At 51.4% G+C, this 14,586-nt stretch overlaps 1 protein-coding gene across 7 annotated transcripts in view; it reads right to left on the bottom strand.

The window, feature by feature from the left end:
* The window catches only part of NSD2 (nuclear receptor binding SET domain protein 2), a 77,190-nt gene that overhangs the window by 59,485 nt on the left and 3,119 nt on the right, over nucleotides 1–14,586 (bottom strand). For 5 of the 7 annotated variants that reach the window (XM_025290526.2, XM_044946297.1, XM_044946296.1 and 2 more), the window contains exon 2: nucleotides 3,067–3,185. The exons of the other annotated variants lie outside the window; for them this stretch is intronic. The gene's annotated coding sequence lies outside the window, so the exon portion shown is untranslated. The remainder of the gene's footprint in view (nucleotides 1–3,066; nucleotides 3,186–14,586) is intronic. 7 annotated transcript variants of the gene reach the window in all.

The following is a 14,586-nucleotide window of genomic DNA, read 5'->3' as shown; positions in this document are numbered from 1 at the left end:
GTCAGACACGACTGAGCGACTGAACTGAACTGAACCACTGGACCACCAGGGAACTCCCTGACTGCATTTATATGAGGTCCCGAGAGTAATCAAATTCATAGAGACAGGAAGTACTGATAGAAAGGCAGCTTGCAAGGGAATGGGGAAAAGAGAATGAAGAGCTGGTGTTCAACTGGAAAACAGTTTCTGTCTCACAAGATGGAAAAGCTCTGAAGCAGGTGGCAGTAATGGGTGCACAATAATGCGGATGTACTTAATACCCCTGAACTGTGCATGTAATGACGGTTAAGATGCCAATTTTTTGCACACATACACATGTGAAGAACATTCTGCTTTCAGGGAGTTTACACTCCCCTGGAGTTCCAGGAGAAACTAGGAAGGATCTGGGAAAGGAAGTTTACAAAAAGATGATGATGGAAATTTTTCCAGAGATGAAAAAAAACCTAAGTATTCAGATTAAAAAGGGCACCCAGGGTTCTGAGCAAGATAAAGAGAAACAAATCAATACCTAAACACACACTTTTGTGAATATGAAGGACAAAAAAGAAAATCTTCACACCTAAGTCCCCATAAAGAATAAGTTAATGGACAGACTTCAGCACGAGAGGAACCGAAACACAGGCTTTGTGCGGCCTCAACTGAGAGAAGCAGATGGCGGAGCCTCTGCAAAGTGCTCAGGGAAGAGAGAATTTCTCCTCTAAATTATTACTAAGCATGAGCCAAAGTGTATATTCAGACATGCGAAAACTAAGGGAGTTTAATATACATATTCCTTTCACAAAAGAAATGCTAAAAGATATACTAGAGCAAAAATACAAACCCAGAGGAAAAACACAGGACGCAGAAAATAGGGGGGAGTGGTAATTCTAAAACCACTTTTGTATTTAAAAAAATGTGAGGCTTCCTTTCTCACATTTACTTACACTCCTTATAGAAACCCCAACTAAAATGACAGCCAAGAATCTCAGGGACTTCCCTGGTGGTCCAGCAGTTAAGAGTCTGCCGTGCAATGCAGGGGATGAGGGCTTGATCCCCGGTCGGGGAACTAACACCCAGCATGCCGCGGGCCAACTAAGCTCACACAGCTGAGCCGCGCAGCCCACGTGCCGCAGCCGGGGTCTGTGCGCCAAGACAAAAGACCCCCACGACGCAGCAAAGATCTGACGCAGCCAGGTAAATAAGTAAGTACTTTCAAAAAAGAATTACAAACGAAGGGTCAATCCACAAGGACAAAGACAACAGAGGAGTGGGTCAGGAGAGCGAACGTGGGGTAGCTGAAGGGAAGAGTCACCTCTCCAAGAGGCAAGCTGCTGCTGCTGCTGCTGCTGCAGGGAGGCTGGCGGCTTAGGGCACCTTTTGTCTACAAAGCCTTTCCCTTTTAAAATGTCTAAAAATGCAACATACAGTCGTTATAAAAGGAAAGAAAACCCTGATGCCCTTACAGTGAAAACGGAAAACGTGTCAGTTAAAGCAGAAACTAACAGCTCAGAGTGACGCATGGTTTTCCACGGGGAGCCAAGCGTCACCGTGCAGCCTCATGGAACAAGCTCTGAAGACGGCGTAACCCACTCCATGCACGTCACAGACGCTCCACTGCCGGCGCTGGCATGGCAAGCAGCTGGGGAGGCCACGGGGAACAGAGGAGGGGTGTCCACGATGAAGGGAAAAGCACCACTCTCCCAAGAAGTGCCCGGATGACACGACATGGTTTAGAACCAGCCAGTGCGCATAGGCCCGTTTCCAACATGCGGAAGCAGGGCAGTAAACAGAGCACACACCTTGCTCCTGGGGAGCTGATATTCCAGAGGGGGAGACGAAGGGTCTAAGGTACAGACGGGCAGAGGGGAAGGGAAGGCCTGGGGGAGGGTGGAAGGGTGGCAGAAGAGCGTCCTCCCTGCGCTCAGGAGGCCGCCGCGCCCGCCCTCCCGGAGCTCCAGGTGTAGCTGCAGCCTGCGGAGCCCAGGCTGCAATGCTGAGCCGAGTCCCCAGGGGCAGGCTCAGTCCGGACAGCAGGCAGGCCTCGCCCAGAGCCCAGAGAGGCACCAAGCTCGTCACTCGTCCGGAAGCAGAAGAGAGACTTAAATGGAAAAGTCAAGTCTGCAAGCATGACGGAAGCGTGCACACACACTCCCTAACACTGCCTTGCTTTCCAACAATTTGCACACGTCTCCCTGGAACAGACTGGTGCTGCCTTCGCAGAATGACCATAGGACCTCCAGTCTCAGGGCAAAAAACTCCGTGTGGAGCAGCGGGATCAGCATGGAGTCTGCTACAGAACAGGGGCTGAGGACCCAACAGCTCGTCACTCTGCCAGACTCTCTACTGAGAGGCTTTAGTTTACAGAATGGAGAACTCACTCACAGCAAAAGTTTTGCTCCTTCTGCAGACAGTAAGGCCTTTGTAACGGACCTGCTCCTCATTTTGTGCTCACTTCAGAGAAGCTCGAGGCCAGCCCCGGGCACAGCCACCCGGGTGCTCTCTGCCTGTGGCCCGTCCCTAGCCTTGTGCGGACACTCAGGCTGGTGCCACCCCCGGCCCCAGGCCTGCTTGTCCTCTCGTCTCTGTGCAGAGCGGCAAATCTCGGGACCCCTCGCACTCTGCCAGGGATGGAAAATGGAGCAGCTGCAGCTGGGAACAATCAAGAAGTCCCTCAACTGCCACGCGAACCAGCAATCCCACTCCTAGAACCTACCCAAGAGAGAACTAAAAACATATATTCATACAAAAACTTGTACAAGAATTTTCACAAAATTATTTTTCAAAAGGAAAAAAAAACAACCCAATGTCCTAACAACTGATAAACAGATGAGATCAGAAGTGATCTGGACTCTGCTGGCATCCAGTGGTTAGGACCCCATGCTTCTCCTGCCGGGGGCCCAGGTGTGACCCCTGGCTGGGGGAACTGAGATCCCACAAGCCACCTGGCGGGGGAAAAAGTGGACCCTGCCATACAATGGGACATTCAGTCATAAAAATGAAATACTGACACATGCCATAACACGGACAAACCTCAAGGCTTCAGAAACACCGCTGAGCTGAAGAAGCCAGTCACAGAAAGCCACTTACCACACGACTCTGTCTCTACAGCACGTCTAGAACAGGAGAGTCCAGAGACAGAAAGGAGAGTGGTGGCTGGGGACACGCAGGAAGGAGGGGTGACTGCTCAGCAGGCACCGGGCTTCCTACTGGGGTGACAAAAATATTCAGGATTTAGATAGTGGTGATGGTTGCATTAACACTGTACCGACAATGTACTAAAAAACCACCCAATTATGTACTTCACAAGAGCTTAACTGATTAATTTTATGTTAATTTTTAAACTATCAAATCTTTTGTTGAGTAGGAAAGGCGTCATCATATTAAGATGTATCATTCACATATCTGTAAGGTATTTCCTATTTTCCCTCTAAAATATGCCTTACAAGGCATAATAGCAGGGGCATGTGCTACACGACACTGGGAGCCCGAAGTCTGAAGACCAAAGTCCCAACCGCCCCACCCATAGCCTGGCAGCCAGCGGGAGAAGTGGCGCGCACTCAAAGGACGGGGGCGCCGGAGCGGGCGCTCCAGGCAGCAGACTGCAAAACAGCCCGCTGAGGCCACCTGCCAGGACACTGCCGGTGGGTCCCAACCCATCGGCCCTCGGCGAAGCCCCCACCCAGAGCCCCGTCGTCAGCTCCGGGACCTCCATCTCAACAGCGGGCCTGCAACGAGGGCCATTAGGCATCTGGGGAGAATTTAACTTGAGAGATAAAAATGTAAAAGCAAAAGAAAGCTAGGAATCTAGAGGAACACACCAGAGGGAAAGAGAAAACCCGCCAAGCACACACACTTGTCCTCGGCTCGCTCGGGCCACCCTGGAGCCTGGGCGCCTCCAGGAGGAGGTTAGGTGGCTGGGGACACGGCAGTGGAGAGACTTTTCACACTAAACTTTTCAACTCTGAAGCATGTGAACATATTATCTATTTATAGTTTTTCTTTCGATTTTTAAAGGAACATTGTGAAAATGTAAAAATATTTCCAAAATAATTAAAAAATCACTGCTCTCTTTGTAACTGCATTCCACAACCACTAAGGGGACAAACAGAGAGACCCAGATATCATGGTCCCTACAGAACTGCCAGAGCAGGAGAAAGGAGGGGTGGAGGCAGGAAAGGAGACAGAAGGAGAAGAAAGACGAGGGGAGGAGGAAGAGGAAACCTAAGGAAAAAGGAAAGTAAATGAGGAAGGGGCAGGAAGGAAGCAGCACGGGGCAGAAAAAGGAAAAAATCTGAAGACCACGCTAACGAAACATCCATGTGGCACAAGTTCCAGAAACACAAGATTTTTAAAATTCTGTAAGAGACCTGAACTGACATTCCTCCACAGAAGGCACACAGATGGGCAACAGGCACAGGAAAAGATGCTCAGGAAGCGCAAATGAAACCATGATGAGCCTCCACCTCATACCTGTCAGGATGGCTATCATCAGAAAGAGATCACAAGCGCTGGCGAGGCCACAGGGAAAAGGGAGCCCTTGCGCACTGCTGGTGGGCGTGTAAGCCGGCACAGCGACTGCGAGGAGAGAGCAGACTCCTCAGGAATGGAAACCGGAGCTGCTGTGGGACGCAGAAAGCCCACCTCTGAGGACGCACCAGACGGAAACGAGCCCAGACACTGAAGACGCGTCCGCAGATTCACGTTCTGCATCATCACTCCCAACAGTCCACGCGTGGAGACAAATGGAAAAAGAAGATGGGCTTTAGGGACTTCCCTGGTGGTCCAGCGGCTAAGGCTCCATGCTCCCAATGCAGGTGGCCAGGGCGCAATCCCTGGTGGGAGAACTAAGATCCTGCACGTCACACAGAGTGGCCAAAAAAAAGGGAGGGGCTTATGCATATGGTGGAATATTATTCAGGCATTAAAAACGAATTCTGCCATTTGCACATGGATCAGCCCAGAGGACGTTCTATTAAACTGTTGCATGCTCTCACTTATACGTGAAATCTAAAATAAAAGTCACACTCATAGAAGCAGAGAGTAGAATGGGCGGTTGGTTGCCAGAAGCTGAGGGGCAGGAGAGACCGAGAGGTACTGCCAAAGGGACAGACGTTCGTTTGTGAGATGAGCAAGTTCTAAAGACACACAGTCCAGGGACTATAATCAGAACAGCGGGCTTCGTACTCGAAACTTGCTGGGAGAGAAAATGTGATGCATGCTCACCCCCCACACACAAAAGGGAACTAAGGGAGGAGACAGATGTGTTAACTTGATTAGAGTGACCACTTTACGGTGCATATGATGGATCGAATCCTTACATTGTACACAATTTTTTCAGTCCTAATTCCTTTTCTTTTCCAGTTTTATTGAGATGCATGCAGTCATGCAGCACTGTATAAATTTCAGGCCTTCCCATATGGCACAGTTGTAAAGAATCCACCTGCCAATTCAGGAGACACAAGAGACTTTGGGAAGATCCCCTGGAGCAGGAAATGGCACCCTAATCCAGTATTCTGGGCCAGAAAATGCCATGGATGAAGAAGCCTGGTGGGCTACAGTCCAGGGGTCACAAAGAGTGGGACGCGACTGAGCACGCACACACGCTGTGTAAGTTGAAGGTGTATGGTACGATGATTCTGATGTACACAAGGAAATGATTTCCACGCTAAGTTCAGTGAACATCCATCACCTCACAGACACATGATGAGAATTCTGAGGGCTCACTCTCAACCCCCACGGAGAGCTGCCTGTCACACCCCTAGACACTGCACACTGAAAACTGAAGATTTTACTTGTCAATTACACCATAATAAAGCTGGGGGAAATATAAACAAGTGCAGTCAAGATTTATAAACATCAGGAAAGAAATAAGATGCCCAGAATCAAGAGGTTGAAGAGACCCACTGAGCACTCCACAGGATGAACACAAAAGAGACCACGTGGTTTGGGGTGAAGGTAGGTGACAAGCCAGCATCAGTTATCTTAAAAAAGGAAACACTCATGAAAAACCCCCGAATAACAAAGCACTATCGTCAGATTTTTCCGCTATTTTCATTTTTGGCCACATCGCTCAGCTTGTGGGATCTTATTTCCCTGACCAGGGATTGAACTCATGCCCTCAGCAGTGAAAGGAAGGCGTCCTAACCACTACACCAACAGGGAATTCCCATCTTCAGTTTTTTGAGAGAAGCTATTTTCAATCTAAATTACGTATCTAGACAAGCTATCATCAAGTTTAAGCACAGAACAGATCATTTTGGCAGGCAAGGTCTCTAAAATTTAACACTGCCTCCCACACTTTCTGAGATAACCCCCCAAAAGACGTACCACCAAAACATGAAGGCAAACCTTGGAAGACATGAGACCTAAGGGGTGAGTGGTCTCCCGCAGAAGACGAAGCGCCTGCAGACGTGCCACAGGTCTAGGAAGCCCCGTCTGGAGCAGGAAGACAAACAGTTCCAGCAGACAGGCTCCCTGAGGGAAAAACGCGTAACTGACCATCTCAAAAGGCTTTTTACACAACTCATCTGGAAAACCTGAGCCTGCATTAGTAACAGATGCATGGAAAACTAAGCAAATAGACAAAAAAAAAAAAAAAAATTTTCACTAGGAAAATAGTGTTCAGCTAAACAATGTAACAATTAATAAATATCCATTCAAACCAAAAATTGTTGGAACTCCCTGGTGGTCCAGCGATTAGGAATCTGCACTTTCACTGCCAGGTTTAATCCTTGGTCGGAGAACTAAGATCCCACAAGTCTTGCAGTGCAGCCAAAACACAAAACAAAATTTTTAAAATAAATAAATAAAAACTGTTAAAACTGTGGTATATTAGGTGGGAGAGGGATTATGGGGGGGGCACATGTATACCCATGGCTGATTCATGTCAACGTATGGCAAAAAAAAAATCACAATATTGTAAAATAATTAATCTCCAATTAAAATAAATTTTTTTAAATTAAAAAAAAAAAGAGTCAAACAAAACCTGTGGCATATTAAAGATGGCCAAAAATTCTTTGTCATCCCCCCACCAAGAGATAAAGTCTGTTTCTCCACATCCTTGATCCTGGCCCAGGCCTGTGGCTGCTCCCAACTGCACACAGCAAGATCAATGTCAAGCCAGAGCTGGCCTCACCTCCGAAAGGACTGGCAGGGCTTCCCTGGTGGCCCAGGGGTTACGCCTCGGCTTCCCCTGCGGGTCACAGGTCCAATCCTTGGCTGGGGAAACTAAGATCCTGCATGCCACACGGTCGAAAAACAAATAAATCAAACACATCCTTTTTTTTTTAAGTGTTTTTATAAATAAATAAAAGGCTTGTCCGCAGGGAAGCTCCTTGACGGCTGAGTGGTTAGGACTCCGGGCTTCCACTGTCGTGGGCCAGTTTCAAGCCCAGGCAGCGGACCTGAGATCCCACAAGCCGCGTGGTGCAGCCAAGACACAAGCAAAAAGCAAGAGGACCGGCAGCTTCACTTCCTGCGGCAGGAAGCAGCCACCATGCTGTGAGGAGGCCCAAGCTGCCTCAAGGGCGGCCCAAGCCGGGGAGCATGGCGGACCCGGGCCAACAGCCCCCAGCACCGGGCACCTGGGGAGGGACGCAGACCGACAGCACGTGGGCAGTGACAGGTGAGCCCTGGCACACAAGGCCACACTGCGAGACTAAACACACACACCGCTGTGCTCTCAGCCACGGCGCTCTGGAACAGCTCATCAGGAAGGCGCAGACAGCCGGACACCACTGGACTCGGAAGACCGGGGAAGGGGAAGTGGGGCGGAAAGAACACTAAATTCTTATCTCTTGAAGATAGAACTGAACACATAACACACAAAACTCAAAGTTCTCAACTCTGTAAAATAGGCAAGTTTTTTTTTTAATAGATAGATATAAGAAACAGTTGAAAGAGCAAAGCAGCTGTCTCCTTGGAATAGTCACCTAGACTGCTGCATCTCATTCTGACCCTCACAGAGGGAACTGTCTTTAGGGCACCTGGTTCAGTCTGATGAATGAAAATCAAACAGGAAATATATCCCTAAACATGTGGTTGGTAAGATTACAGTTATCTCAGTTTCCTCCCACTTTTCTGATTCATACAAATTTTTCATGAAATGTATTCTGATTACAAGAGATAAATGTTCTGGCTGCAGCAGCTCTGCTGCCGCAGGCGGCTCTCCGGGTGCGGCGTGTGGGGGGCCGCTCCGGACCAGGAGCGGCCGCAGCCCCGGCACTGGGCGGGCCGAGTCCGAGCCCCTGGCCCCCAGGGGCGTCCTGATCAAAACACCAGTTGCTGCTTGAGCTCACTGTTCACCTTGACAATCCGTCAAGGAACCACACGCCCTTGAAAAGCAGCTTTCCACAAACTCTACGCTGGAATCCACAACTGTTTCTGCTACCTCATTCCCGTGCTGGGAACTCACAGAGGGAGGGGAGGGGAGGGGGTGCCAGGCCTCGGACACCGGCCGAAGACCAGCAGCTCGGGCCCTCTGCCGACAGGGCTGCTGTGAGCACCCGGGGCCTGAGACATGCACACGGGCTCAGCCTCTGCGCTGCACAAACAGAACACCGGTCACGTCTTCAAAGAAGTTATAAGAAGCTGAACTTAAATAAATACTTTTTTATACAGATTTCAGAACTCAACAGAAGAGAATCCATAAACTGTCAACATGAGGCCTAATCCCAAGGAGTCTTCCGCAATCAGGGACAATTTCCGATGCAGAATAAAGAGGGGAACCCTCAGGGGCGCGCCCTTGGGGTCTCCCTGAGCTCCCCTGCGGGCACTGCTCCCCCAGGCCCCCGCCTCGCACCTGAGGAAGAGCAAAGAGTCTGAAGCCGGCCAGTGCTCCCGCCCCAGGACCCCAGCCACAGAGCAGTCAGAGATCTTGGCACCCCACACTGGGCAGGGCCCAGGCTCCAAGTCACACAGACGGGACCCCTGCGGGCCCGGAGCAAGCTGCTCCACACGGACGTGCCCAGGGTCCTCAGTGCCCACTAAAGGCATGCAGGTGGTGCTGTCCTTGGGGCACTGTGGGGAGCAGGGGCGAGGGCCGCCAGCAAGGAGCCTCCACTCACAGGGAGGACAGGTGGGGGACAGCAAGCCGGGAGTCCAGAGAGAAAGGGCAGTGACAGTGTGGGCGCCCCGGAGAAACTGACCTGGGGGTGAAGGCATCGACGACAGTTTTAAAAATTCCTCTTTAACCTTGTCCTTGTTTCTAAACCTCGAAACCCAAGTAAATGAAATCTCACAAGAATAGATCTTGTTTGGACAGTGAATGGGCTTCTGTCTGGCTTTGTCAGACAGAAACTCAGGGGTCACTGACACCCTCCCCACAACCCACGGGCCTCGTGGCTTGACTGCAGGCCCTTCCCGCTGACTCCTCTGCGGAACCCGCGCCCCTCAGCAGGGCCGCGCCAGGCCTGAGCGCTGGGCCTTCGGGGAACTCCAGGCACAGTTCTCAGCGCGGCGGGCTCAGGCACCCTGCAAAGGCGGCCACCTGCCCTGGAGCTCAGGCCTCGGGAGGCAGAAGGTGGGCCCCAGCCCGTGCTTCTAAGACGGTCCGGGGTGGCCCACACGGCCAGTCTGGGAACCAGGTCTGGAGGACCAGGTTACCGGGCAGCGACCTGGCTCACCCCGAGGCTTCCTTCTCGCTCGGAGCGTGTACCTGTGCGCTGCCACCAGGAGCAGGGGCGCGGGAACGTACCAAGCACTCGGCTCTCAGGTCTCCAGTCAAAGGTTATGTGCCCCTTTCCACTGTCCAAAGCAAACCACGAAGCCACACCCAATTTCAAGGGGGGCAGTCTGCCCAGTCCTATGGCGCACTCAGAGAGACAGCTGGGGAGACTAACGCAGACAGCCAGCACACACAGGCCACCTCCCATGGCCTCGCCCCAATCCTCCCCACACCAGCTCAGACAACCCTGAGAAACGCGCTTTCCAAAGCAAACAGACGCGCATCGCCCACCCTCACACGCCCGCCTGAACCCGCAAGGCCTCACGCTCCTCTGCAGATGAAAGTGCTCCGTGCAGCCTCCACAGCCTGCTCTGCACTCAGTGCCCTCCCCTCTGACCTTCGGCCCTCTCCTGCCACGGGCTCTCCGCCGGCGTGCCCTCTTCTAGAGCCCTCACCACCCGACGCGGGCCCTCTTCCACGCTCTGTACCCGCCTCAGCCCCCAGGCAGGCATGACGCCCTGTGGATGTACAGATGGACCAAGTGCAGCAGAGTCTGCAGCAAGTCTCCTTCACGACTTTCCCCCTCTGTCATGGAGACCACGAATGCACGAACCTGCTCCGTGTGCCGCCGCACCCAGGCCAGCCCGCCCAGCCGCTCCCTCGCCACACAACTGGGAAGCAAGCCCCAGACGGTGGGGCACTTTTTGACAAATTCTGTATGCGGCTCTACAAGACACAAATTCCTTTCTTAAACAAAACCACTGTAACAGCTGAAAGCAGGAAAGCTCCCGAATGAGAACCGAGGCCGTGTCCCACTGTCACAAACACACAAGTCGCGCTCCGCCTCACCCCCACCTAACTGGCCTGCCCGGGAGACACACAGCCCCGCTGCGGGTGGGCGACCGGCCGGGGTGCCTCCAGGAGCCTGCATGGCCCACACTCCCCTTCTTCTCCGGTGGAGGAGGCCTGTCGCCAGTCCTGCAGGGCCGCGCGTCCTCAGCCAACGGCGACCCTGCAGCGCAGCCTCCTGTGCTCCTTTCCCCACCCCGGATCTCCTGGTGAATGCTTATGGGACCAAAGGCCTGATCAGTTTTCAGGTTCGGTTATTGAGCAAGACAGTTTCACGGATTTTTCAAAGATGTAATCTTCTGTCCACCATCTCTCCCGTTACAGCCCCCTCACAGGTCTGTCAAGTCCAGGGGACCAAGGACACGAGTTCTGGCTCATCAATGGAACACAGCTAATTTCCTAATTCTCCATGAATGGAGGAATGCCACCAGAAGTACATGGCCATACTAACGAAATATAACGGCCCATCCTCCTATTCCTGTCTAGACGGTCTGATGTTCAAATGTCCCCTGAGAGGCAGAACAATGAGTTCCCAGAGCACAGAAGCAGAGGTCAGGCCCTGCAGGAGGTCCAGCACTTACAGCCTGTGACTCTGGGTCAGTACTTAACATCTCTGGGATTCAGCTTCCTGCTGTGAGGATTCAGTGAGAGGAGGGAACGAAGATTTGCTGCTCTAAGACACAGGGGGAGCCACTCTGCACAGATGGCACCGACTTCCCATCTTTGGGGGGATGCAAACGGGGGGCTGTTATTTCTTCTTTTCTTTTTCTGCTGTGCACCCTGGGGGATCTTGGTTCCCCAGGAAGGACTGGACCCAGGCCCTCAGCAGGGCAACCAGGCAGTCCTAACCACCACACCACCAGGGAATTTCCAGGAAGCTCTTATTTCTAACACATACTTTTATCGTAAAAACCCAGGAATTCAATTTTTATTAAATAAAAATCTTTAGGGAACTTCCCCGGTGGTCTAGTGGCTAAGACTCCGAGCTCCCAATGCAGGGGGCCTGGGTTTGATCCCTTGTCAGGGAACTAGATTCCATATGCCACAACTTAAAAAAAAAAATTCCCCCGGCACAACTAAGATCCAGCACAGCCATATACACACACATACACACACACACACACACACACACACACATATATATATATATCTTTGGGAAAACAGAAGACTCAAAAGTATGAACATCTCCACGAGTTAACTCTCAGTTAACACTGGGCGCCGCTTGAAGCCCAGAAGACAACTTAGAGCTCACCCTGAAAAACTCAGAACCTGGAGACGTGAAGGGTGAGAGCCCAAGCCATGTGCTGCCAGGACAGGGCCTGGCGCTCAGAGGAACAGCCAACCTGGGAGCATCCCAAGTGCCGTGGATACAGCGCTGGCAGCACCGGCGGGGAAAGGGGACGGAGGGAGCCACGCGGCAGAGCGCAGCTCATCCTGGGGGCAGCAGCATGGCGATGAGACCTCAGAGCAGCTGCAAGGGGCCCGCCAGTGAAGACCTCAGGAAAACACAGGGCCCTCACACCATGCCCAAGACCAAGGGCTTCCTCCTCTATGAATAGGAAGGCACCAGGGACACCTCTCAGCTGGTAGGTGAGATCAGTTTCTTTTTGAAGGTACCAAGGTAAATCAGAAATGAGGCCCACTTTCCATTTTACTAGCTTGCAGTGAGATGAAAATGGTGCCCTCTCAAATCTTTCGAAATGTCAATGTTAGGGTCACTCAGCCGTCCCCCCTTACCCTCAGCGCCATGCGCTGCCCCAGCCCATCAGGGCCACGCCGGCCCTCTCTCCTGCATCGGTCCACCCTTCCTGGAGACTCCCTGGGTCTGGGGAAGGCCATCGTCCTCAAGCACTGGCTTACCAGCTTCCTCTCTGGCCTCTCTCACCTGCCCTGGGCCTCCTCCACCTTTGCCACCTCACACCAGGGCAGCAAGCACAGTCACACCACTGCCCTCGATCCACACCACTTCTCACGCACTGGCCAGCACACAAGGGGCTGAGAGTCTTCATACAGTCACTGAAGGACTGACATTCACTCAAGTACTGTTCAAGGCACTGGGAGCCTGACAGTAGTTAAAGCCAAAAGGAGAAAAATCTCCACTGTTATAGACCTCTTGATGCAGTCTGGCACACAGACAAATAAGGAAAACACCCGGAATGTCAGAGGATACAAGCTAGGCAAAAGAAGTGGAGGCAGACGGGTAGGGCCAGACAGCAAAAGGATATCATAAATCAGGGGTCAAGGGTGGTGCCTGAGAAGGGAAGTTTAAGCAAAGACGTAAAGGCAGGTAAAGAGCCAGCCAGGCAGGTGTCTGAGTAGAAGGAACTGCAGATGCAGGGGCCAGGGGCCAAGCGTGGCTGCAGTGCCTGACACAGGCCAGAGGCGAGCGCGGCTGAGACAGAGGCCGGGCGGGCCGGGAGGGGGCCAGCCAAGCACCAGAGCTCAAGACACACTCCTGAGGGCTCCCAAGGCAGGCTGGGGTCTGGGGCCACTTTCTAGGAGTGAGGTGCACGATGAGAGCTGAACGAGAAGGAATGCATAGGAAAGCCAGTGGTGCCCACATAGGCACTGGAGTCTCTGTGTGTGTGTGAGGGTCACAGGGGAATGCGGAGGTAAAACTGACCGAGCAGAGGCCCAAGGAAAAGCTCAGCCACAACAAAGGGCTGAAAAGACCAGGTGAGATCAAGCTAAGGAGTGCAGTGAGGGAACTCCCACTGCCATCCAGCGGTTAGGACTGCAAGCTTGCACCGCGGAGGACCCAGGTTCAATTCCCGGTTGGGGAACTGAGACCCCACAAGTTGCACAGCACAGCCAAAAAAAAAAAAAAGTGCAGTGAGAGGCAGAAAGAGCAGTGAGAGATTGGTCTTGAACCCCAAAGGGCCCTGAGATCCCTGAAAAGTGGGCTCTCACAGAACCACACGCGCATTTCAGAAAGACAGGCAGAGCACGGAGAGATGACTGAGGGGAGGAAAGCTGGAGTCAGAAACACTTTTCCTGACCTGTCAGCCTCCGTAACACAACAGCAAACACAAGTGAAAAATCAATTAAAATGTGAAACGCTGCTGATAGAAACATACCCTTAACAGCATAACAAACTTATTTCATACCATTGATTCTTTCTGTGACAACCCAGTTAACTTAAAAATTGAGCTCCCAACTCCTTCCAAGAAGACAAAACATTCTTCTCTCCACATCCACCAGGGAAGTTTCACCACTAGGGCTGTTGGGCACCAGGCTGGCACTCAGCTCAACCACCACTTAGCCGTTTCCATCCTTGTATACCTTGTTGAAAGTATTAAGTATTACAGACATTCAGGCGCTCTGAAAAATTCATCTTTGGCCCTTTGCTTTCTGGAAGACAGACTCAAGAACAATACTAATTTGAGATATCTTGAATTTTTTAACTGGCAAAGCAAATCTCATCAAATCAATCAGCTCCTTCAAACGCTATACTGTAACCAACAGACAAGTGCAAAATGCTGACCAATCGCTGGGGTAACTCATTTGAGTCTTTTTCTCCCCAAAGTGCTTACCCTAAATAACAATTCCTAAAAACAAAATTAACAAATCACATAAAGACAGTTTGCAAAGTATAAACATAATCCTCTGGAACTTCCATGTCACCTCCTGCTTCTGTATATTTTATATTTTTACTTTGCCCAGGGACAGGGAGAGAGGTACGGTAGAAACATCACTGCTTGATTCATCCTGGTGGTACATACAGGTCTGTTCTGTTACTTGTTGTACTTATATGCTTGCAATATTTCACAGTTAATTTTTATTTAACATTTGAGTTAGCTACAAAGACAAAAGGAAAAGAAAGGAAACAGGCCTTCCTGGCAAACAGTGTCTTGGCTCCCTGATTAAAGCAGGGAGACCTTAAGCCAGCCCCTTACTTTCCATATTCAGTTACTTCCAGAAGGGCCCTTTCTGCTTCACCAGGACTTAAAAAAAGAGAAGCAAACAGGCCACATGCTGGCATTAAAATGGGTTGTTTGTCCCAAGTCATAAGCCCATTTACTCAGCACTCACTGAGTGCCTGCCATAGGAAGGCATGAGCAGAGGCCAGATCGCCCGAGACTGTAAGAATCCTA

This window comes from Bubalus bubalis, chromosome 7 (assembly GCF_019923935.1).
Source record: "Bubalus bubalis isolate 160015118507 breed Murrah chromosome 7, NDDB_SH_1, whole genome shotgun sequence".
In the NCBI taxonomy this organism is placed as follows: domain Eukaryota; kingdom Metazoa; phylum Chordata; class Mammalia; order Artiodactyla; family Bovidae; genus Bubalus; species Bubalus bubalis.
Note: the sequence above shows the minus strand (reverse complement) of the source record. Positions and strands in the feature narration are given on the sequence as shown.